Below are 24090 nucleotides of genomic sequence, written 5' to 3'. Positions count from 1 at the left end.
AAGATGGGTCTGAAACTCCACCTAGAAGGTTTGTGTGAGGGACTAGAGACATGCATACAGAGTACTTGTTTCCAAACATGACACATGGTAGGCATTCCCTAAATGGTGGCAAATATAATTGTGAAATTCAGTGAAGGGATGTCTGCAGGAGCTAAGACAAAGGTTCTCCAACTAGCTAGAAAATGAGGAGAGTTTATGCCAAAGGAGTCAATGGAAGACCCAACTATGGATGACCTCACCCATCTTTCTCAGCCATTCAATCTCTCATCCAAGCCTTTGACAGACACTAGAAAACAGTAGCTCAAGGTTAAGCTTTCTGGCCAGAATTTGGTGCTTGTGTTTCTGTACTCTGATCAAAAGAGGAGTTATATCCAAAGATAGCTTAAATGCATGAAATAAGGTTGATCTGTGGAGAAGGGCCTAGCATCTAGTGTTAGAAAGATGGAAAGCCTCTTCAATTCTCCAGAAAGTACTGAATGCTTGCCAGCAGACTTGGGATTTTCCCCAGAAGCAGCTGTACATGCTCCCCTATCCAAACCTTTAGGCTTACCCTTGGAGAGAGCATTGGGTATGAGCCAGCAAACATGATTGATCTCTGCATTTCAGCTCCAATACATCTAATATTAAAGTATCTTTCTCCAAAGACATGGCTGAAAAGACTGTAGCTAACTGCTATAGAGCTCTGGTTGTGTAAGAATCTGTAGACCTAGGGAGACTGGAGGTGAGAGCCTCATGTCCATGAACCTGGCCAAGTTGCCCACTGGCTTGCTGAATGAAGCCACCTTATCTCCAATATTTCTGTGAATCCAGAGTCCTAAAACACCATTATAAACCTTGGCTGTGGGATATAAAACTAAGGAGTCCATTAAAACAACCATGGAACCAATAACCAGGAAAGGAGCCCAAAGGAAGAGAGAGAAAGAAAACGGAAAAAAAAAAAAAAAAACCCTCCAACTCAAAATTAGCCTACAAACTAACATTCCAAAATATCTGGAAAAAAAAAATCAAACACAATTTAAAAATCAAGACATGAATTTATATCAGGTGAAATTAATTTTATGGAGAGTCTTTTTTTCTTTTTTTTAATTAGTTTCAAAGGTAGAATTTAGTGATTCATCAACTGCATATAACATCCAGTGTTCATTACATCAAGTGCCCTCCTTAATGCCCACCGCTGAATTATCCCTCCCTCTATCAATCTCCCCTCCAACAAACCTGTTTATTTCCTAGAGTTCAGAATCTCTTATGGTTTGAGAGTCTTGAAAAAGACACTAAAGTAAGTTATGTTTAGTTTGCTTAGAGGGATAAGTGCATGGATAACATCCATTTAAAAAGAAAAATATATGATGGGGGAACAAGCAAAAATAAATATGAATATGAGAAGGAACCAACTGCAATTGGGAAATATAGCCTTTGGAATGAAATTCCAATGAATGTGGTAAAATCTAGCCTGGGTGCAGTTGAAGAGATAATTATTGAATTGAAGATAACACTATTTACTAAAAACCTACAGCAAACATTCTTCTTTTTTGTGGGGAGGGGGAAGTGTAGCTGACAAACAATCCACATTAATTTCATGTGCACAACATAGTGATTCAACAACTCCATACATTAAGCTGTGCACACTGTGATAAGTATAGTCACCATCCATTACCGTGAAACACCATTACAATATTATTGACTATATTCCCCATGCTGCATGTGATTTATCCATTTTATAACTGTAAGTTTGAACCTCTTAATCCCCTTCACCTATTTTTCCCACCCCCTCCCCTCTGGTAACCACCAGTTTATAAACATTATTTCTTGGGCGCCTGGGTGGCTCAGTCGTTAAGCATCTGCCTTCAGCTCAGGTCATGATCCTGGAGTCCCAGGATCGAGTCCTGCATCAGGCTCCCTGCTCGGCAGGAAGCCTGCTTCTCCCTCTCCCACTCCCCCTGCTTGTGTTCCCTCTCTCGCTGTGTCTCTGTCAAATAAATAAATAAAATCTTTAAAAAAAAAAAACATTATTCCTAATGTTGAAACTTTGATGGCGTTCTCTTCAATTCTGGGTGAAATAAGAATGCTGTTTATCATCTCTTTTATTTGACACCATGCCATATCTCATAGCCAATGAAATAATTATAAATCTAAGAAAAGATACATGAGAACATTAAGGAGAAAATTATAAAATTTAGAAAACATAAAAGAATTCCTGAATGAATGGAGCTGCCTACTAACTTCCTGGATGGGAAGATGGAAGAATATAAAGATATCAAGTTAATCTGTTTATTCAATGCAATTTCAACTTAAGTCTCAACAGTATTTTTCTGTGAAACTAGACCAAATGATCCCAAAATTGATATGGAATAGAAAAGGACCAAGAATATAGTAAGACAAAGAAGGAGGAGGAGAATGAATATAAAGAAGAAATAAAAGAGAAGGGGAAGATGAACCACAACAGCAAGATGGGGAAATTCTGCCTGCCAGATATCAAAACATTATAAATAATAATCATGAGAGAGAAGGGTTAACATAGAGAGAGAAAAAAAGATCAAAGAAACAGAAGAGAAAACCAGAAGCAGACCACCATACAAAAGCAGACCGCCATCTTAATAAACGACCAAGGTGGCAATAAAAACAATGAAAAAAGGATGGTGCAATGATAGTCAACAAATGGTGCTAGTTATACATATGGGAAAAAATTCATTTATACACATACCAAGCATAAATGAATTCTAGGAGAATTTTGACCTAAATGTATATAAATCTTTTAGAATTAAGATGTAAGAAAACATCTTTATGATCCTGGGCTAGGGATGGATTTCTTAAACAAGACACTAAACCACAAGGAAAAGGATAAGATTGAGAAAACTAAGTTAAAATTATACACTTTGGTTCAAAATCACAATAAACAGAGTTAAAAGACAAGCCATAGACTTGAAGATAGATACAGCAAGTTCTGTGAGCCAAAAGGGTTAGTATCCAAAAGATATAAAGAACAGCTACAAATCAATGAAAAAAGATAACTCAATAGAAAAAAATGGACCAAAGTTATGCACAGATGATTAACAGAACACCTGGGCTAATTCACATATGAAAAGATGCTCAACATTTCTAGCAATGAGGAAATTGCAAAACGAAACAATGAGATACTATTTCACAGCATTTGGATATGCACAAATGGTCAAGTTTGATGATAATAAGTGTTGACACTCTCCCACTCTGCAGGAGGTAATACATATCCAAAAACCTGTTTTCACCCTTACATACATACCCCAGAGGAACTGTCACACATGTGCACAAGGTAATAATGTACAAGAATGCTTCTTTTCAAATTATTTGTAATAGAAAGCAAATTGCAAATAACCTAAATGCCTATCACTAGGAATATGAATAAGTAAATCGCAGCATATTTATAAATGGACTACGACACAGCACCACTATACAGTGGTAAAAATGAATGCACCTGAATTTATGAATAAACCTCAGAAATTCAAGCAAAAAATGCAAATTTTAAAGAGATTATATACTATAAAACATTTATATAGAGTTTGAAAACAAGCAAGTAGTGGCATATATGATTATTATGTATAGCTGATTATAAAGTAATTGTATGAAAACATGCACATGCAGTCCAAGCATCAACTTAGTACAGTGGGCATTTCTGAGGAAGCAAAGAGAGGTATGGCCTCAGGGACAGCTTTGATTGTATTGGTAAAGATTTATTTCCATAAAAAAAAATTATGCCAATATAAAATACATGGAATGTACCCTTGTAATTACAGGCTCCTTTGATCATGTGAATATCCAGGATGTCTTAACTAGTAATGCACAGAAAAATGCACTTTGCTTTGCTCAGGAAGGTGGGGATTAGGCTGGAGACCATAACTGTACTATGTATTTATTCTGCCATTTAATTTTCTGGTGTGACCAGACTCTCTTTGACAAATAGGGTACATGTTCTTCATTCTACCTATCTTTTTGTTCCCTCAAGGATTAATTTTCCTCAAGACATATGCTTTAAAATTTAAAAATATATAGTCTGTACTAGAATAAAAATAAGAATATGGTCAAAAGAGATTTAATTTACCCTTATGGGCAAATTGAAGGTATCTTAAGAGAATGACATTAAAAATGCTCATTATATCACCAAATCTTGCTGAGTAACACCCATTCCCTAAATGTCTCTTGAATCAATTTCCTATTTTCTCTGCACACTGCTGCTGCCTTAGTTTTCACTCTTACCATCACAGCAATGGTTTTGTCTTCCTGCTCTCCCTGAAAACCAACTACCATTTTGTTAATTATATTATATGTGATAATGGCCTTGTGGTTATTTAGGATACTATCATTTTTTTTAGAGATATATTAAGCAGTTTGGGGAAAAAAACATATCTGTATTTTCCTTTAAGGTGATTCACAAAAAAAAATTAATCAAATATGGCATAATATTAATTGTACATGTATGCACAGGACAAAAGAATAAAAACAACCAAATGTCTATCAGTAGATGGCCAATTGAATAAATGGTAGTATACCCACAAGAAAATCTAAAGTATGAAAAACACTTGGCTTTGATAGAGTTGGATAGTGGTCGTATGAGATTCGTTGTGTTATTCATTGAATTCGTTGGTATTTTTAAAATAATAATAAACTGAGCCAAAATAGAAGAACCAAAATGTCAACCAGACCCAATGCTGTTAACAGAACCACTTCAACCCACCAGCCTCAGAGTGTGCATTAAATCTGCCAATGCCTAAAGGCCCTCCCACACACCACATGAACTTGAGTGGAGGGTAGAGAATAAGAGATCAGACAAGACAGACTTTTTTTCCTATTCTTAAGGATGGCCTTGTCACCCAACATCCTTGTGGTCACCCGGTCACCCAAACATCTCCTTAGTATTTATGGCACCCTTCACATTCATTTATTTCACTTACTTACTATTTGAAATTCTCCTTCCAGAAAAGATATCAAGCAGCAGCTACTAATATTCAATAAGAATAAAATTAAAGTTCACTAGTTCAGGTTATTCCAGCAGCTGTAACAAATACATCCCCAAATCTTAGTGGCTGAACACAATAAAAGTTATTTATCATTCGCCTACCAGTTCCTCCACGTATTCCTAGTGTAACAGCTCCCCTCCAGGTGGCGATTCAGGGTCATGGGCTTCTTCCATCTGTGACACTCATTTCCAGAGTTACCATGCTTGTCCACATCAAACTGCAGGAAGGGAAGCACTCACGGGCAGTTTTTATGTCCTGGAGCAGCAGATGTCCCGTGTGCCCACATCACATTAGCATAATACAGTCACATGGCATCATGCCAGTACAAGAGAGGTTGGGAAGTGGAGCTTAACTGGATCCCGGGAAGAAAAGAAAAGGAGCTTGGTGATCAGTTAGCATTTTCAGCCACCAACAGAAATCACATTGCAAAGTAACAGACAATGTTGTACCAGAAAACTTGAGCCAATGGCACTAACAAATGAGTCAGCTAAAGAACCAGTGAAAACCGGGTCAGTTAACTCAGTTCCTTTTTGTATCAGTCAGGGTCCTCCAGAGAAACAGGACCAATAGAATATGAAGAGAGAGAAAGAGATTATTATAGAGAATTAATTGGCTCATGCAACAATGGAGGCTGGCAAGTCTAAAATCTGCAGGGTGGGCTGGCAAGCTGGAGACCCAGAAGAGCCAGGGTTCCAGTTCAAGTCCAAAGGCAATCTGCTGGAGAATTCTCTCTTGCTCAGGAAGGTCACTCTTTTTGTGCTAGTTTGGCCTTCAACTGATTGGGTGAGGCCCACCCACCATATAGGGGACATTCTGCTTTACCCAAAGGCCACCAATTTTCTTATCCAAAACACCCACACAGAAACATCCAGCATAATGTTTGACCAAATATCTAAGCACCCCTTGGCCCCACCAAGTTGACACATAAAATTAACCATCATGCTTTTTATCTGCACTTTTCTGTTAGTCAGGAATAAATGATAGTCAAGGGTCATGGGTAAGAGCAGGGGTTTAGAAGCAGCAGACCTGAGTTTGAATTCTGATTCTGCCTCCTAAGTGAAAAGTGGCTCCTTATCCCGATGCTTCAGATTCCTCTTCTTTAAAATGGGGACAATAGGGACGTCTGGGTGGCTCAGTCAGTTAAGTGCCTGCCTTTGGCTCAGGTCATGATCACAGGTCCTGGGACTGAGCCCTGCATTGGGCTCCCTGCTCAGCGGGAAGCCTGCTTCTTCTGCCTGCTCTTCCCCATGCTTGTGTGCTCGCTCGCTCTCTCTCTCTGACAAATAAATAAAATCTTTGAAAATAAATAAATAAAATAAAATGGGGACAATAACAGCTTATTGTGAGGAGTAAATATAATAACGCATGCACCTCTCTCAGCACAGTGCCCAGCCCATGGTATTTCAAAAAATGAGCATCGTTGTATTTGTACTACTCAGTATATCCTACAGTCTGCCTTGAATGGCGTACATATAGAGGTGCCTGCTTTTGGCTAGGAAGGGCCAGAGGGATGACAAAATCACTCTAGTGAAAGGCTAGCAATGTGGAAAGAAGGGGTGTGCCTGGACTGTCTCTCTGGAGATCCCCAGGGTCAGGGCAGTGCCTCGGGTGTTCACTTGGACACCTCCATGGCCAATATAGCTGTTTGAGGAAGCCCAATGCAATCATCATGACAGCCCAGGTTTGAACCACAATCCCCTGTGGGTTAACCATGGGTTGTCCCTCTAACCTTGCTTGTCCACAGTCTGTATGAGTTATCCGTTGCCAAAGAATGTCATGTAACAAATCATTCCAAAACTTAGGAGCTCAAACAATAAGCACTGACTATTGCTCACACATCTATAGGTCAACTGGGCAGTTGTGTTGATCTGGACTGGGCTCAGCTCTGTGACTGGGCTCACCCATGCATCCTTGTTCAGAGGCAGGCTGGCTGGGAGCTGACTGGTTTAGGATGAACTCTCTCACATGTCTGAAGGACAGAGGGCTGCCAGCCTGGATAGCAGGGTTAATGGTCTGCATGGCTTTCAACATTCAATAGGCTCGCCTAGGCTTGTCCACATGGTGCTTGGGCAGGGTCTCAAGAGAAAGAGGAGAAGCTACAAGTCCTCTTGAGGGGTAAGTTCCTCATTTCCATGACCTTCTTTTGGCCACAGCAAGTCACAAGTCCAGCCAGATTCAAGGAAGGGGGAAATATACTTCACGTCTTCATGGAAAGAGCAAGAAAATCACATTGCCAGGGGCATGGCCCCAGGAGAGTGAGAGGTTGGGGCCACTTTGGCAGTGCAACACATCGGGGACTCCTACCACTTGCCTCCCTCCCACTGACCTTAGTTAGAAGGAGGCTGGTTGAGCAGCGGACATTTTTTCCTCACCCCCTAGAGCTCCACATCTGACAGACTTTTGTTTTATTCTAGAGGCAGGAGGGAGCTACTGAATGTTCTTAAGAAAGCAATGAGGACAATTGAAAATGGATTTGGAAAAAGATTTTCCTGACATGCAGGGGAGCAGACATGTGTGTCTGAGACAGTCAGGAAGGCAGGAGAGAGGGGAGGGCATTCAAGGCGGTGGGAACAGAGCCTATGAAGGGGTGTGGAAAGACATGGTGTCGTGAACAATGATAGGAAACCTCCACTTGTTGTTTAATTAGTATTGCCAAATTTAGCAATGAAATGTTTCTTCCCACATGTTCCTCTGGAGAATCCGCTACATTTGCCTTCCCACTTCAAGGCCAAAATTAAGAATATGGAAACATTCAATGCCTTTAATCTGCCCAAGCCAGTTCACATGCATTCAGCCTCTTGCCTTTGGTGAGCAGTTTGAGGGCAGAGCTGGGAGGGTAGTGGGGCAGTTCAGTAACTGAGTGTTGGTCTCAGACCTGGCCCAGCCACCTCGTCGCTGTGCGCCTTTGGGCGGACACCTCTGAGTCTCAACTCTGGCATCTGTAAAATGGGGCAGTCCCTTCTGAGAAGATGAAAGGGGGTGAGGCAAGAAAGACATTGAGCACGCTATCTGGTAGTGAAGAACAGCCCAGAAAGGGGCAGGTGGGTGTTCGTTTTCCTACATCTTTCACCACCCAGAACGGGGCTCCACTCACCATGTGGTCTCCATCAGTTCACCTGTGTGCTTCGCAGATGCTGGTGAAAGTCTTCACTCTCCCAGGCCGGCCCTTCTTGCACCTTGCAGGTCTCAGAGAGGAGATCCTGACAAGGCTGATTATTAAAAAATAAGGAAATTAGTGCTTGGCCAAATAAGACATGGCATTGATTTTTAAGCTCTTATTTAAATATTTAATTTGTTCAGCATCAACCATACAGCAAGCAAGCAAGTCATATTTAATCAGTACCCATTAAAGTTCCATTTAAAAATATATATGTACATACACGTAAAGGAATATGTACTTCATATCTTGCATGTACTTTATGTAAGTATATATTTAAATATATAAGATACGGATTATATACAATGCATGAGTATATATTACATATAAATATATAAGTGTATAACCATGTACTTACATATGTACATTTAAAGTATATCTATGAATCAACAGAAAGAATGTACATATTTCATTATATATACATACACAAACATACATATATATACACCCACACACACATGTGTGTGTGCTTCTGTTACGGAACCTGAACTGGATCACCCAACAGAAGAACCAAGTGGCACCCGGAGATCTTGGAGGTTAGGAGGTTTATTTAATGCCAGTGGGCTCAGAGGAGAATGATCTCCAAAGGTCTGAGCCCCAAGCACAAACAAAGTGGGTAATTTATACACTTCTACTTCCACATACTTGGCCGCAGAAGTGGGGCAGATAGAAGAACCTGGAAGAGCCCCGGGGCAGGACTGGGACTCCCTTGCTGGCTCGGTAGGCCATCTTAGGACACAGATTTTTCCTCTTCACTTCCATGCTGTTCTTCAGAACTTTGTTTAGTATTTCCTTCAGCATTTAGAATAGATGGCCATGAAAGCTACATCTACAATAGACTCTTCCATCAAGTTAAACTGGGTCCTTTCTCAAAAATCTCAAAACTCTAGGGGCACCTGGGTGGCTCAGTCAGTTGGGTGTCTGCCTTCAGCTCAGGTCATGATCCCAGAGTCCCAGGATCGGGGCCTGCATCGGGCTCCCTGCTCAGCAGGGAGTCTGCTTCTCCTTCTCCCTCTGGCCCTCCCCGACACGTGTTCGCTTTCTCAAATAAATAAATAAAATCTTTTTCAAAAATCTCAAAAATCTCGGGGGGGAAGATGGCGGAGGAGTAGGGGACCCTATTTCAACTGGTCCCCGGAATTGAGCTGGATATCTACCAGACCACCCTGAGCACCCATGAAACCAGCCTGAGATGTAAGAAGATCTGGATCTCTACAAACAGAATATCGCAGGCGGTTGGTTTTGAGGTCTGAATCGGGGAGCCGTGATTCCGCGGGCAGATATTGGAGGATAAACAGCAGCAGGAGGGTGCCTGGCTGTGGGGATCCTACACCGCCAGTGAGTGACAGCCTCGCGCGCTGCAGACGGGGCGCAGACTCGCAGACCTGTAGTGCAGGGAAAGGACTTTAGGGCAGCCCCCAGGGTGGAAACCCAGAGCAGTGGGGTTGCGCAGGCAAACTGCAGCCCCTGGGGCGGAAACCCGAAGCGGCGGGGTCAGGCATGCAGGCACGAACTGGGAGCGGCTGGTGATTTTAGAAGCACAAAGGGCAGAGACGTGCCCCGACCTGGAGGCAGGACTGGGAGCACTGCAGAGGGGTGCACAACCCAGGACACTGCAGTTTATAGCAGCACAGACAGAAACAGAGACGGTGTGGCCTGGAGAGCTCACTGAAGAACAAACTGAGGTCTCTCTGCTCTGAGGCAGAGGGTTGAAAATGGTCTCTTCTGCTCTGACTCGCGGAAGAGATGCGGAAAGCCACCAGGGAAAGCCGCCAGAGAACAAAAGCCCCAAAGACTGATTCCCACTGAGCCCATCCCCCACCACAGGGGCACAGGGCAATTCTGCCCAAACAGGGTTGCCTGAGTAAGAGCGCGGCAGGCCCCTCCCGCAGAAGACAGGCTGGGAAAACAAGAGGCCAGCAACCCCAAGGTCCCAAGAAAACAGGTGCATCTTGCTTATGTTCTGGTCAATAATTTGGACTCTATAGATTCCCTCAAACACCCATCAACAGAATGACTAGGAGGAGGAGCCCCCAAAATAGAAAAGACTCAGAGAGTATGACTTATACTGCAGATTTACAAATGGATGCAGATATAACCAAGATGTCAGAGATGGAATTCAGGCTAGCAATTGTGAAGACAATGGCTAGAATGGAGAAATCAATTAATGGCAACATAGAGTCTCTAAGGGCAGAAATAAAAGGTGAATTGGCAAACCTTAAAAATGTTATCAATGAGATCCAATCCAATCTAGATAATCTAACAGCTAGGGTAACTGAGACAGAAGAGAGAATAAGCGACCTAGAAGACAGTATAATAGATAAAAAGGGAAAAGAAGAGGCCAGGGAAAAACAACTCAGAATCCATGAAAATAGAATCAGAGAAATAAGTGACACCATGAGGCATTCCAATGTCAGAATCATTGGAATCCCGGAGGGAGTGGAGAGAGAGAGAGGACTAGAAGATGTATTTGAGCAAATTGTAGCTGAGAACTTCCCTAATCTGGGGAATGAAACAAACATTCGAGTCCTAGAGGCAGAGAGGACCCCTCCTAAGATCAAGGAAAACAGGCCAACAACCCGGCATGTAATAGTAAAACTTGCAAATCTTAGAACCAAGGAAACCACCTTAAGGGCAGCTAGGGGGAGGAGATTCCTTACATACAGAGGGAGGAACGTCAGAATAACGTCAGACATATCCACAGAGACATGGCAAGCCAGAAAGGCCTGACAAGACATATTCAGGGTACTAAATGAGAAGAACATGCAGCAAGGCTTTCCTTGAATAGAACAGAATAGAATAGAATAGAATAGAATAGAATAGAATAGAATAGAATAGAATAGAATAGAATAGAATATCCAGCAAGGCTTTCATTTAGAATAGATGGAGAGATGCAGAGCTTCCACGACCAGCAGAAACTGAAAGAATATGTGCCCACTAAGCTGGCCCTGCAAGAAATATTAAGGGGGGTTCTATAAAAGAAGAAAGACCCCAAGAGTGATATACAACAGAAATTTACAGGGACAATCTATAAAAACAACGTCTTCACAGGCAACATGATGACAATGAATTCATATCTTTCAATAATCACTCTCAACGTGAATGGCCTAAACACTCCCATAAAACGGCACAGGGTTGCAGATTAGATAAAAAGACAGGACCCATCCATATGCTGTCTATAAGAGACTCATTTTGAACCTAAAGATACATCCAGACTGAAAGTGAAGGGATGGAGATCCATCTTCTATGCCAGCGGACCTCAAAAGAAAGCTGGGGTAGCAATTCTTATATCAGACAAATTAGATTTTAAACTAAAGTCTGTAATAAGAGACACAGAAGGACACTATATCATTCTTAAAGGGTCTATCCAACAAGAAGATCTAACAATTGTAAATATCTATGCCCCCAACATGGGAGCAGCCATCTATATAAGCCAGCTGTTAACCAAAATAAAGAGTCATATTGATAACAATACGTTAATTGTAGGAGACCTCAATACGCCACTCTCAGCAATGGACAGATCATCTAAGCAGAAAATCAACAAGGAAAAAAGAGCTTTGAATGACACATTGGACCAGATGGACCTCATAGATATTTACAGAACATTCCACCCTAAAACAACAGAATACTCATTCTTCTCGAGCGCACATGGAACTTTCTCCAGAATAGACCATATACTGGGTCACAAATCAGGTCTCAACTGATGCCAAAAGATTGAGATTATTCCCTGCATATTCTCAGACCACAATGCTCTAAAACTGGAACTCAATCACAAGAAAAAATTTGGCAGAAATTCAAACACTTGGAAGCTAAAGACCACTCTGCTCAAGAATGTTTGGGTCAACCAAGAAATCAAGGAAGAACTTAAACAATTCATAGAAATCAGTGAGAATGAAAACACATCGGTCCAAAACCTATGGGATACTGCAAAGGCAGTCCTAAGGGGGAAATACATAGCCATCCAAGCCTCACTCAAAAAAATAGAAAAATCCCGAATTCACCAACTAACTCTACACCTTAAAGAACTAGAGAAAAAGCAACAAATGACACCTAAGCCACGCATTAGAAGAGAAATAATTAAAATTAGAGCAGAAATCAATGAATTAGAAACCATAAACACAGTAGATCAGATCAATGAAACTAGAAGTTGGTTTTTTGAAAGAATTAATAAGACCGATAAACCACTGGCCAGACTTATCCAAAAGAAAAGAGAAAGGACCCAAATTAATAAAATTATGAATGAAAGGGGAGAGATCACGACTAACACCAAGGAAATAGAAACAATTATTAGAAATTATTATCAACAACTATATGCCAATAATCTGAGCAATCTGGATGAAATGGAGGCCTTCCTGGAAACCTATAAGCTGCCAAGACTGAAACAGGAAGAAATTGACAACCTGAATAGGCCAATAACCAGTAACGAGATTGAAGCAGTGATCAAAAACCTCCCCCAAAAACAAGAGTCCAGGGCCTGATGGATTCCCTGGGGAATTCTACCAAACATTCAGAGAAGAAATAATACCTATTCTACTGAAGCTGTTTCAAAAAATAGAAACAGAAGGAAAACTTCCAAACTCATTCTATGAGGCCAGCATTACCTTAATCCCCAAACCAGGCAAAGACCCCATCAAAAAGGAGAATTTCAGACCCGTATCCCTGATGAATATGGATTCCAAAATCCTCAACAAAATCCTAGTTAATAGGATCCAACAATACATTAAAAGGATCATCCACCACGACCAAGTGGGATTTATCCCCGGGATGCAAGGGTGGTTCAACATTTGCAAATCAATCAGTGTGATAGAACACATTAATAAGAGGAGAGAGAAGAACCATATGGTCCTCTCAATTGATGCAGAAAAAGCATTTGACAAAATACAACATCCTTTCCTGATTAAAACTCTCCAGAGTATAGGGATAGAGGGAACATTCCTCAAGTTCATAAAATCCATCTATGAAAAACCCACAGCGAATATCATCCTCAATGGGGAAAAGCTGAGAGCCTTTCCCTTAAGATCAGGAACACATCAAGGATGCCCACTCTCGCCACTATTGCTCAACATAGTACTAGAAGTCCTGGCAACAACGATCAGACAACAAAAAGAAATAAAAGGTATACAAGTTGGCAAAGAAGAAGTCAAACTCTCTGTTTTCACAGATGACATGATACTTTATGTGGAAAACCCAAAAGACTCCACCCCCAAATTACTAGAACTCATCCAGCAATTCAGTAATGTGGCAGGATACAAAATCAATGCACAGAAATCAGTTGCTTTCTTATACACTAACAATGCAACTGTAGAAAGAGAAATTAGAGAAATGATTCCATTTACAATAGCACCAAAAACCATAAGATACCTCAGAATAAACCTAACCAAAGAGGTAAAGGATCTATACTCTAGGAACTACAAAACACTCATGAAAGAAATTGAAGACGACACAAAAAGGTGGAAAAATATTCCATGCTCATGGATTGGAAGAATAAACATTGTTAAAATGTCTATGCTACCCAGAGCAATCTATACCTTCAATGACATCCCGATCAAAATTCCAATGACATTTTTCAAAATGTTGGAACAAACAATTCTAAAATTTGTATGGAATGAGAAAAGACCCCGAATCACCAAGGAAATGTTGAAAAAGAAAAACAAAGCTGGGGGCATCACGTTGCCCGATTTCAAGCTATATTACAAAGCTGTGATCACCAAGACAGCATGGTACTGGCAAAAAAACAGACATATAGACCAATGGAACAGAATAGAGAACCCAGATATGGACCCTCAACTCTATGGTCAAATAATCTTTGACAAAGCAGGAAAAAACATGCAATGGAAAAAAGACAGTCTCTTCAATAAATGGTGCTGGGAAAATTGGACAGCCACATGCAGAAGAATGAAACTCGACCATTCTCTAACACCATTCACAAAGGTAAACTCAAAGTGGATGAAAGACCTCAATGTGAGACAGGAATCCATCCAAATCCTAGAGGAGAACATAGGCAGTAACCTCTTTGACATCACCCACAGCAACTTCTTTCAAGATACAACTCCAAAAGCTAGTGAAACAAAAGCAAAAATGAACTTTTGGGACTTCATCAAGTTAAAAAGCTTCTGCACAGCAAAGGAAACAGTCAACAAAACAAAGAGGCAACCCACAGAATGGGAGAAGATATTTGCAAATGGCACTACAGATAAAGGGCTGGTATCCAAGATCTATAAAGATCTTCTCAAACTCAACACCCAAAAAACAAATAATCAAGTCAAAAAGTGGGCAGAAGATATGAAAAGACACTTCTCTGAAGAAGACATACAAATGGCTAACAGACATATGAAAAAATGTTCATCGGGGCGCCTGGGTGGCTCAGTTGGTTAAGCGACTGCCTTCGGCTCAGGTCATGATCCTGGAGTCCCGGGATTGAGTCCCGCATTGGGCTCCCTGCTCGGCAGGGAGTCTGCTTCTCCCTCTGACCCTCCTCCCTCTCATGCTCTCTGTCTCTCATTCTCTCTGTCTCAAATAAATAAATAAAATCTTTAAAAAAAAAAAAAAAAGAAAAGAAAAAATGTTCATCATCATTAGCCATCAGGGAAATCCAAATCAAAACCACACTGAGATACCACCTTACACCAGTTAGAATGGCAAAAATGGACAGGGAAAGAAACAACAAATGTTGGAGAGGTTGTGGAGAAAGGGGAACCCTCTTACACTGTTGGTGGGAATGCAAGTTGGTACAGCCACTTTGGAAAACAGTATGGAGGTTCCTCAAAAATTTAAAAATAGAGCTACCCTATGACCCAGCAATTGCACTACTGGGTATTTACCCCAAAGACACAGATGTAGTGAAAAGAAGGGCCATATGCACCCCAATGTTCATAGCAGCAATGTCCGCAATAGCCAAACTGTGGAAAGAGCTGAGATGCCCTTCAACAGATTAATGGATATAGAAGATGTGGTCCATATATACAATGGAATATTACTCAGCCATCAGAAAAGATGAATACCCAACTTTTACATCAACATGGATGGGACTGGAGGAGATTATGCTAAGTGAAATAAGTCAAGCAAAGTCAATTATCATATGGTTTCACTTATTTGTGGAACATAAGGAATAACATGGAGGACATTAGGAGAAGGAAGGGAAAAATGGGGGGGGAGGAATTGGAGGGAGAGATGAACCATGAGAGACTATGGACTCTGAGAAACAAACAGGGTTTTAGAGGGGAGGGGAGAGGGGGGATTGGTTAGCCCGGTGTTGGGCATTAAGGAGGGCACGTACTGCATGGAGCACTGGGTGTTATACAAAAACAATGGATCATGGATCACCACATCAAAAACCAATGATGTATTGTATGGTGACTAACATAACATAATAAAATTTAAAAAAAATAAAAATAAAATAAAATAAAATCACAATTAGATATTACTATAAAAAAAATCTCAAAAATCTCAAATGTGATCCATAAAAAACTTAGAGACAAGTAGTGGTTTACTCAGAACTTTGTTTCCACAGATTTTTTACCACAAGGGCCGTCCTCTGCAGTAACTATGAGGTTTACTTGGACCCAATATACAGATTTCATTCTTGTTCCAAAGGGAATTTGGAGCCCATGAGATATGTAGCCTTTATGGAAGCAGGATTTACTTTTGCTCATATTAAGGGAAAGAAAATAAGAACATATATATTTTTTCTCCCCTCCCCCATCCTTGGGTGCAATGTTTTGAAGAGCTGGTGTGATAGCTTTGCCTACCCCAAGAGGATGTTGCAAAGAATACTCTAGACGATGCAGAACTCTAAATTCCTAGGGCCACACAGCCAATAAGCCCCTTCACCCACATTTTCCTTACTGTACACCATAGTTGGAACAGTCAGTGGAGAAGCCAGCCGGAGAAGTCAGCCCTCACCACGCTGTCCATTCAGCAGGTTGTGTGGGCGCTATTCCAGCAGCCTGGATCATGTGACCCATTTAATCCTTTAGCTGCTTCCTGGACCATCAGAATAGACTTTTCGGGATTGGGGCCAGTAGTTTCAGATGAGTTGTACCATCGGAACCTCCCACATCTTGGATGCTGGTTAGGGTTAAGACCTAGCATTCTGATGGACTCAGTCTATGCTTGTTTCAGTTCTCTATTGCGACTTCACAAACTACCCCAAAACATCGTGGCCTAAGAAAGAACAAACATGAAGCTGTTCACAGACCTGTAGGCTGGGCAGGGTCAGCCCATCTCTCCCTATCTGCCGCTGACTGGGGTGATCTAGCTAGGTCTGGAGGAGGAGGGCGTCACCCCTCAAGTGTCCAGAGCCTCATCAGAGGTGTTGGAACAGCAGAAATTTCTGGGTCTCTCTCTCCCCACATGGTCTTGTCCCTTCATAGGCCAGCCCAAGCTCCCTTATGTGCCCAGCAAAGGCAAGCAAAAGCTGCCTGCGCTCTTAAGAAGTGATATAGTCATCCTTCCACTGCATTCCAGGGGTCAAAGCAAGTCACTAGGCCAGCTCAATTCAAGGGGAAGGGAAATGCACACAGTAGGGATAGAACTGTTTAGAACCCTTTGGTAGAAGGCAGGAGAAAGCAAACAAAAGGGAGAAAATGAATGGTGTCTGTTGCAGATAACGTTCTAGAACATAAGCCACAGAAAGGCCTTGTTCAGAATCCTAAGGCTGGGCAAACCTTGGAAAGATTATTGAATGAATGTCCAGGGTTCTTAATCTGGTCAGCCTCAAAGGTTCTGTGAACCCCTTGGAACTGCATGCAAATGTTGCCAGTGTTTGCTTTCTTATTCCTGGAGGAAGGTGGGAATCTACAGCATTCTGTATGCCCTCAAAGGAGGCTATATTCCAAAAGAGGCAAGTCACCATGATTCCGTAACTGACAGGCAGCATTACACGCCTGTGTAGAGAACCAGCTTTGAAAATAACCCATGATGTAGGATAGACGTTAGGGTTCAAAGCCGACAGCCAAAAAAGAATTCTTGAGACATCTTTGGTGCAAAAAGGTGGTTTTATTAAAGCATGGGGACAGGACCCATAGGCAGAAAGCGCTCATGAGGGCTGGCCCATTATGTACATTCAAGTCGGGAGGGGGTTAGGGATAGCGTAAGCCTCCCAGGTATTTTGGAAACAAGGTTTCCAGGATCCTGAGGGGGCTAGCTATTGTTAAGAAAAGGTTATTTGTTACTATTTAGTAAAAACTCAGTCATAAGACCCTTCAGATATATATATCAGTGGGTCATATACTTGGGGGATGATTGCCAACATATATCTTGGGGGTGGGGGTTAAAGATAAAGGAAGTTTCGTATGCTAAACTAGACTTACAGGATCCTGGGGGTTGGGCTAAGATTGCCTTTTGTCCTTAGCAAAGTATCAACATCGAGGCAGCTGAGTCTCCAGAGGAAGGTCACTCTGCCTGTTTCAAGGATTTGTCAATGGGCTGGAGGTAGTAAGGAAATTTAACAATTTTTCTTCTGCCTTTGTTTCCCACATCAGCCCACAATTCTAGTGTTTCAAAACAAATCAGAAGCGTTCCAGCCAGCACAAATCTGTCATATCATGCTTGGTTTTCACTGGAAACCGTAAGTGTATTTTCTGCAGGAAGATACTTCAAATTTTAAAGTAAAGATCAAATTTCAAGGTTGAAAATGCTCTGAGAAGACTCTTTATTGTAGAAACAAGTCAAGGTGAAGAAGACAGTGAGGAGAGGGGGAAGAAAGGAGCTACACAGATGGAAAAGCGGGTGGGCCACGTGCTTGGTATCATTTTGGAATGTTGGTGAGGTCCAGAGCCAACAGCCAAGAAAGAATTCTTGAGACGTCTTGGGTGCAAAAATGGGATTTTATTGGGGTGGAGCAAGATGGCAGAGGAGTAGGAAACCTGGATTTCGTCTCCTCTCAGGAATTCAGCTGGATAGGGATCAAACCATTCTGAACACCTACAAACTCAACAGGAGATCGAAGAAAAGAATAGCAACAACTCTCTCATCAGAAAAGCGACCACTTTCTGGAAGGTAGGATGTGCGGAGAAGTGAATCCGAGGCAATATTCGGGAGGATAGACGGCGGGGGAGGGGCCTCCGTCGGCCGCTTCTGGCAAGTGATAGAACCACGGAGCACAAAATCGGAACTTTTAAAAGTCTGCTCCGCTGAGGGACGTCACTCTGGTGGCTAAGCGGGGGGTGGAACCCTCCGGGACAGTGTGGTGTCAGGACCCTCGGGGTCACAGAAAGACCGGGGGTGCCTGAGTGTGGCAGAGCTCCCAGGTAACGGAGCAGGGAAGCCGGCTGCAGAGGCGGAGCCCAGGCGCGGGCTCTCAGCTCGGGGTTGCCATAAACTGTGATCCCCGGCATAGTCGGGCCACTGCTCCTCCAGCAGGGACCCAACAAGCGGCAGATTCGGGGAGACTCACCTTCCTCCCCTGGGAGGAGCCGCACGGGAGTGCACCGCAGGGATCTGCTGGGTTTGGAGACTCCACATGGGGTCGGGTGCCAGAGATAGAAATGCGCGGTCACAGGCCGGGTGAGCACGGAGTGCGGCCAGAGACCGGGGAGACGAGAGTGACAGACGGCTTTTCTCTGGGGGCTCACTGAGGAGCGGGGCCCCGAGTTCTCGGCTCCTCCGGAGCGGAGATTGGGAGGCCACCATTTTCACTCTCCGCCTCCAAAGCTGTACGGAAAGCTTGCAGGGAACAAAAGCTCCAGAGAGTAAACCCGAGCAGATTACTTAGCTGGGAGGGGGCAAGGGCGGGGCAATTCCGCCTCCGGCAAAGACATTTGGAAACCACAGCAACAGGCCCCTCCCCAGAAGGTCAGTGAGAACAGCCAGCCAAGACCAAGTTTACCCATCAATGAGAACGGCAGAACTCCAGCGCTAGGGGACTACTGCACATAGAATTCACGGCTTTTTTACCATGATTCTTTACTCTTTCAAAGTTAATTTTTTTTAACTGCCTTTTTTTCTTTTTGAATTTTTCTTTTTCCCTTTTTCAACCAACATCTTATCAATCCCTTTTTTTAAAAAACATTTTTATTTTTCATTTTTAGAATCATATTCTATCCCTTCATAGTAGTTACCCGTATTTTTGGCATATATATATAAGTTGTTCTCTCTTTAAAATTTTGAGATAGTTTCTTCTAACAAATTAAAATATACCCTAAATCTCTAGTATATGGTGATTTCTACTCCCCTGCCTGATCACATTCTCTCCCTTTTTTTTCTTTTTTCTTTTTTTAAATCCTCTTCTTTCTTTTTTCAAACAACTTCTTATCAATTCCTTCTATAAAATTTTTTATAATTTCCATCTTTACAGTCATATGCCATCCCTTCATCATATCAACCCTTATTTTTGTACATATATAAGTTTTTCTTTTTTTAAAATTTTGGGAGGCACTTTCTTCTAAAAGACCAAAATACACCCCAAATCAAGTGTGTGGCACTGATCTATATACCAGCCTCATCATATTTGATCACATTCTGGTTTTTTGTTGTTGTTGTTGTTTTGTTTGTTTGTTTGTTTTCAAGATTTTATTTATTTATTCATGAGAGACAGAGAGAGAGACAGAGGCAGAGGGAGAAGCAGACCCCCCTCGGAGCAGGGAGCCGGATGCGGGACTCGATCCCAGGACCCTGGGATCATGACCTGAGCTGAAGGCAGACGCCCAACTGACTGAGCCACCCAGGCGTCCCTGTTTTTGTTTGTTTTTATCTTTAGCTTTTTCTTTTTCTTTTTTTTCTTCTTTTTCTTTTTTTCTCTTTCCGTTTCTTTTTCCACTGCTTCAGGTCTTTTCTGATTTGTTTAGAGTATATTTTCTGAGGACATTGTTACTCTGCTAGCATTTTGTTCTCTCATGAATCTACTCTCCTCTGCACAAAATGACAAGACGGAAAAAATCACCTCAACAAAAAGAACAAGAGGTAGTACCGACTGCCAGGGACCTACTCAATACAGACATTAGTACGATGTCAGATCTAGAGTTCAGAATCATCACTTTAAAGATACTAGCTGGGCTTGAAAAAAAATATGGAAGTTATTAGAGAAACCCTTTCTGGAGAAGTAAAAGAATTAAAATCTAACCAAGTACAAATCAAAAAGGCTATTAATGAGGTGCAATAAAAAATGGGGGCGCTAACTGCTAGGATAAATGAGGCAGAAGAGAGAATCAGTAATATAGAAGACCAAATGATGGAAAATAAAGAAGCTGAGAAAAAGAGAGATAAACAACTACTGGATCACGAGGGCAGAATTCGAGAGATAAGCGATACCATAAGACGAAACAACATTAGAATAATTGGGATCCCAGAAGAAGAAGAAAGAGAGAGAGGGGCAGAAGGTATATTGGAGCAAATTATAGCAGAGAACTTCCCTAATTTGGGGAAGGAAACAGGCATCAAAATCCAGGAAGCACAGAGAACCCCTCTCAAAATCAATAAAAATAGGTCAACATCCCGACATCTAATAGTAAAACTTACAAGTCTCAGAGACAAAAAGAAAATCCTGAAAGCAGCTCGGGAGAAGAGATATGTAACCTACAAGGGTAGAAACATTAGACTGGCAACAGACCTATCCACAGAGACCTGGCAGGCCAGAAAGGACTGGCAGGATATATTCAGAGCACTAAATGAGAAAAATATGCAGCCAAGAGTACTCTATCCAGCTAGGCTGTCATTGAAAATTGAAGAAGAGATAAAAAGCTTCCAGGACAAACAAAAACTAAAGGAATTTGCAAACACAAAACCAGCCCTACAAGAAATCCTGAAAGGGGTCCTCTAAGCAAAGAGAGACCCTAAAAGCAACATAGACCAGAAAGGAACACAGACAATATACGGTAACAGTCACCTTACAGGCAATACAATGACACTAAATTCCTATCTTTCAATAGTTACCCTGAATGTAAATGGGCCAAATGCCCCAATCAAAAGACACAGGCTATCAGACTGGATTAAAAAACAAGACCCATGGATATGCTGTCTGCAAGAGACTCATTTTAGAACCAAAGACACCCCCAGATTGAAAGTGAGGGGGTGGAAAACCATTTACCATGCTAATGGACACCAAAAGAAAGTGGGAGTGGCAATCCTTATATCAGACAAATTAGATTTTAAACCAAAGACTGTAATAAGAGATGAGGAAGGACACTATATCCTACTTAAAGGGTCTATCCAACAAGAAGATCTAACAATTGTAAATATCTATGCCCCTAACAGGGGAGCAGCCAATTATATAAGGCAATTAATAACAAAAGCAAGGAAACACATCGACAACAATACAATAATAGTGGGGGACTTTAACACCCCCCTCACTGAAATGGACAGATCGTCTAAGCAAAAGATGAACAAGGACATAAAGACTTTAAATGACACACTGGACCAAATGGACTTCACAGACATATTCAGAACATTCCATCCCAAAGCAACAGAATACACATTCTTCTCTAGTCCCCATGGAACATTCTCCAAAATAGATCACATCCTAGGTCATAAATCAGGTCTCAACCGGTACCAAAAGATTGGGATCATTCCCTGCCTATTTTCAGACCACAATGCTTTGAAACTAGAACTCAATCACAAGAGGAAAGTCGGAAAGAACTCAAATGCATGGAGGCTAAAGAGCATCCTACTGAAAAATGAATGGGTCAACCAGGAAATTAAAGAAGAATTAAAAAAATACATGGAAACCAATGAAAGTGAAAACACAACTATTCAAAATCTTTGGGATGCAGCAAAGGCAGTCCTAAGAGGAAAGTATATAGCAATACAAGCCTTTCTCAAGAAACAAGAAAGGTCTCAAGTACACAACCTAACCCTACACCTAAAGGAGCTGGAGAAAGAACAGCAAATAAAGCCTAAACCCAGCAGAAGAAGAGAAATAATAACGATCAGAGCAGAAATCAATGAAATAGAAACTAAAAGAACAGTAGAAGAGATCAACGAAACTAGGAGCTGGTTCTTTGAAAGAATTAACAAGATTGATAAACCCCTGGCCAGACTTATCAAAAAGAGAAGAGAAATGACCCAAATAAACAAAATCGTGAATGAAAGAGGAGAGATCACAACTGACACCAAAGAAATACAAACAATTCTAAGAACATATTATGAGCAACTCTATGCCAGCAAATTAGATAACCTGGAAGAAATGGATGCATTCCTAGAGATGTATCAACTACCAAAACTGAACCAGGAAGAAATAGAAAACCTGAACAGACCTATAACCACTAAGGAAATTGAAGCAGTCATCAAAAATCTCCCAACAAACAAAAGCCCAGGGCCAGATGGCTTCCCAGGGGAATTCTACCAAACATTTCAAGAAGAATTAATACCTATTCTTCTGAAACTGTTCCAAAAAATAGAAATGGAAGGAAAACTTCCAAACTCATTTTATGAGGCCAGCATTACCTTGATCCCAAAACCAGACAAAGACCCCGTCAAAAAGGAGAATTACAGACCAATATCCCTGATGAACATGGATGCAAAAATTCTCACCAAAATACCAGCCAACAGGATCCAACAGTACATTAAAAGGATTATTCACCATGACCAAGTGGGATTTATCCCTGGGCTGCAAGGTTGGTTCAACATCTGCAAATCAATCAACGTGATACAATACATTAACAAAAGAAAGAACAAGAATCATATGATCCTCTCAATAGATGCAGAAAAAGATTTTGACAAAGTACAGCATGCTTTCTTGATCAAAAGTCTTCAGAGTATAGGCACAGAGGGTACATACCTCAATATCATAAAAGCCATCTATGAAAAACCTACACTGAATATCATTCTCAATGGGGAAAAACTGAGAGCTTTCCCCCTAAGGTCAGGAACACGGCAGGGATGTCTGCTATCACCACTGCTATTCAACATAGTATTGGAAGTCCTAGCCACAGCAATCAGACAACAAAAAGAAATCAAAGGCATCCAAATCGGCAAAGAAGAAGTCAAACTCTTACTCTTTGCAGATGATATGATCCTTTATGTGGAAAACCCAAAAGACTCCACCCCAAAACTGCTAGAACTCATACAGGAATTCAGTCAAGTGGCAGGATATAAAATCAATGCACAGAAATCAGTGGCATTCCTATACACCAACAACAAGACAGAAGAAAGAGAAATTAAGGAGTCGATCCCATTTACAATTGCACCCAAAACCATAATATACCTAGGAATAAATCTAACCAAAGAGACAAAGGATCTGTACTCAGAAAACTATAAAATACTCATGAAAGAAATTGAGGAAGACACAAAGAAATGGAAAAATGTTCCATGCTCATGGATTGGAAGAACAAATATTGTGAAGATGTCAGTGCTACCTAGAGCAATCTACACATTCAATGCAATCCCCATCAAAATACCATCCACTTTTTTCAAAGAAATGGAACACATAATCCTAAAATTTGTATGGAACCAGAAAAGACCCCGCATAGCCAGAGGAATGTGTGAATAAGAAAAGCAAAGCTGGCAGCATCACAATTCTGGACTTCCAGCTCTATTACAAAGCTGTCATCATCAAGACAGCATGGTACTGGCACAAAAACAGACACATAGATCAATGGAAAAGAATAGAGAGCCCAGAAATGGACCCTCAACTCTATGGTCAACTCATCTTTGACAAAGCAGGAAAGAATGTCCAATGGAAAAAAGACAGTCTCTTCAACAAATGGTGTTGGGAAAATTGGACAGCCACATGCAGAAGTATGAAACTGGACCATTTCCTTACACCACACACAAAAATAGACTCCAAATGGTTGAAAGACCTCAATGTGAGACAGGAGTCCATCAAAATCCTAAAGGAGAACACAGGCAGCAACCTCTTTGACCTCAGCCGAAGCAACTTCTTCCTAGAAACATCGCCAAAGGCAAGGGAAGCAAGGGCAAAAATGAACTATTGGGACTTCATCAAGATAAAAAGCTTTTGCAAAGCAAAAGAAACAGTCAACAAAACCAAAAGAAAACCGACAGAATGGG

General features: G+C 41.4%; 1 protein-coding gene across 2 annotated transcripts in view; it reads left to right on the top strand.

Annotated features, from left to right (window-relative positions):
• The window catches only part of PCSK2 (proprotein convertase subtilisin/kexin type 2), a 282136-nt gene that overhangs the window by 208699 nt on the left and 49347 nt on the right, over nt 1–24090 (top strand). The window lies entirely within an intron of this gene.

Source organism: Mirounga leonina, unplaced genomic scaffold (assembly GCF_011800145.1).
Source record: "Mirounga leonina isolate KUSES-001 unplaced genomic scaffold, KU_Mleo_1.0 Mir_150, whole genome shotgun sequence".
NCBI classification, from domain to species: domain Eukaryota; kingdom Metazoa; phylum Chordata; class Mammalia; order Carnivora; family Phocidae; genus Mirounga; species Mirounga leonina.
The sequence above is the reverse complement of the archived record's forward strand: the minus strand, read 5'-3'. Positions and strand labels throughout refer to the sequence as shown.